We start from the raw sequence: 2,628 nt of genomic DNA, 5'->3' as shown, positions 1-2,628 counted from the left end.
ATAAATAAATAAATATATAATATATATATATACTAGCTGAGAGACCCGGCGTTGCCCGGAATGTAAATGCGTAATAGGTAGTATTATTTATAAATTGTGGAACAATAGGTGAGTATTTGTTGTAAAGGTTGGATAATAATATTGAAAAGAAAGATGGAAGAAAATGTAATACGATGTTGTATAAAAATGGTTTATTGTAACCACACCACAGTACAATGTATATTTTGGTGCCATAAGTGATGTAAAAATGTGAGGCGTGTGTCCTGCTAGGGTGTGAGGCGGCGGGTGGCGCGTGGGTTGTGAGTGCTGTCTGCGAGTGGGGGTCCTGCTAGGGTGTGAGGCGGCGGGTGGTGCGTGGGTTGTGAGTGCTGTCTGTGAGTGTGGGTCCTGCTAGGGTGTGAGGCGGCGGGTGGCGCGTGGGTTGTGAGTGCTGTCTGTGAGTGGGGGTCCTGCTAGGGTGTGAGGCGGCGGGTGGCGCATGGGTTGTGAGTGCTGTCTGTGAGTGGGGGTCCTGCTAGGGTGTGAGGCGGCGGGTGGCGCGTGGGTTGTGAGTGCTGTCTGTGCGTGGGGGTCCTGCTAGGGTGTGAGGCGGTGGGACAGTGATGTCGGTGCGTAGGGGCGGGAGGCAGCAGGTGTGTGTGGCGGCAGGTATGTGTCGAGTGTGGCGGGTGTCTGTTGAGTGCGTGCAGCGGCTGTGAGGCGGTGGGTGAAAGGCAGAGGCGGCCGGAGTAAGGGCGGGTGAAAGGCAGAGGCGGGGGTGGGGAGGCGGTAAGGCGGGCAGGAAGGCGAAGGGCGGCGGGAAGGGGAGGAGGGGGTGGTGGAGGGGGGCAAGGGGTGGAGGAGGAATGCAAGGGGTGGAGGAGGGGGGCAAGGGGTGGAGGAGGGGGGAAGTGTTAGAGGAGGGGGGAAGGGTTAGAGGAGGGGGGAAGGGTTAGAGGAGCGGGGGGGGGAAGGGTTAGAGGAGCGGGGGGGGAAGGGTTAGAGGAGCGGGGGGGGGGAAGGGTTAGAGGAGCGGGGGGGGGAAGGGTTAGTGGAGGGGGGGGAAGGGGTGGGAGGGGGTGGGAGGGGAGGGGGGTGGAGGGGAGGGGGTGCAGGGGTGGAGGGGAGGAGGGGGTGGAGGGGAGCGGAGGGGGGGGTGGAGGGGAGCGGAGGGGGGGGTGGAGGGGAGCGGAGGGGGGGGAAAGGGAGCGGAGGGGGGGAAAGGGGAGCGGAGGGGGGGAAAGGGGAGCGGAGGGGGGGAAAGGGGAGCGGAGGGGGGGAAAGGGGAGCGGAGGGGGGGAAAGGGGAGCGGAGGGGGGGGAAAGGGGAGCGGAGGGGGGGGAAAGGGGAGCGGAGGGGGGGGAAAGGGGAGCGGAGGGGGGGGAAAGGGGAGCGGAGGGGGGGGAAAGGGGAGCGGAGGGGGGGGAAAGGGGAGCGGAGGGGGAAGGGGGGGGGAGGCGGTGGGAAGGGGGGGGGAGGCGGTGGGGAGGCGGTGGGAAGGGGGGGGGAGGTGGTGGGAAGGGGGGGGAGGTGGTGGGAAGGGGGGGGAGGCAGTGGGAAGGGGGTGGGGAGGCGGTGGGAAGGGGGTGGGGAGGCGGTGGGAAGGGGGTGGGGAGGCGGTGGGACGGGAGGCGGTGGGAAGGGAGGCGGTGGGAAGGGGCGGTGGGAAGGGGGGGGCGGTGGGAAGGGGGGGCGGTGGGAAGGGGCGGTGGGAAGGGGGGGGCGGTGGGAAGGGGCGGTGGGAAGGGGGGGGCAGTGGGGGGGGGCGGTGGGGGGGGGCGGTGGGAAGGGGGAGGGGAGGCGGTGGGAAGGGGGGGGAGGCGGTGGGAAGGGGGGGGGAGGCGGTGGGAAGGGGGGAGGGGAGGCGGTGGGAAGGGGGAGGGGAGGCGGTGGGAAGGGGGGAGGGGGGGCAGTGGACAGGAAGGGGGGGCAGTGGACAGGAAGGGGGGGCAGTGGACAGGAGGGGGGGGCAGTGGACAGGAGGGGGATGCAGTGGACAGGAGGGGGGGGCAGTGGACAGGAGGGGGGGGCAGTGGACAGGAGAGGGGGGGCAGTGGACAGGAGGGGGGGGCAGTGGACAGGAGAGGGGGGGCAGTGGACAGGAGGGGGGGGCAGTGGACAGGAGGGGGGGGGCAGTGGACAGGAGGGGGGGGGCAGTGGACAGGAGGGGGGGGGCAGTGGACAGGAGGGGGGGGGCAGTGGACAGGAGGGGGGGGGCAGTGGACAGGAGGGGGGGGGCAGTGGACAGGAGGGGGGGGGCAGTGGACAGGAGGGGGGGGGGCAGTGGACAGGAGGGGGGGGGCAGTGGACAGGAGGGGGGGGGCAGTGGACAGGAGGGGGGGGCAGTGGACAGTAGGGGGGGCAGTGGACAGGAGGGGGGGGCAGTGGACAGGAGGGGGGGGCAGTGGACAGTGGACAGGAGCAGGTGGACAGTGGACAGTGGACAGGAGGGGGTGGACAGTGGACAGGAGGGGGGGGCAGTGGACAGTGGACAGGAGGAGGTGGACAGTGGACAGTGGACAGGAGGGGGTGGACAGTGGACAGGAGGGGGTGGACAGTGGACAGGAGGGGGGGCAGTGGACAGGAGGGGGGGGGCAGTGGACAGGAGGGGGGGGGCAGTGGACAGGAGGGGGGGGCAGTGGACAGGAG

Source organism: Ascaphus truei, chromosome 11 (assembly GCF_040206685.1).
Source record: "Ascaphus truei isolate aAscTru1 chromosome 11, aAscTru1.hap1, whole genome shotgun sequence".
NCBI classification, from domain to species: Eukaryota; Metazoa; Chordata; class Amphibia; order Anura; family Ascaphidae; genus Ascaphus; species Ascaphus truei.
Note: the sequence above shows the minus strand (reverse complement) of the source record.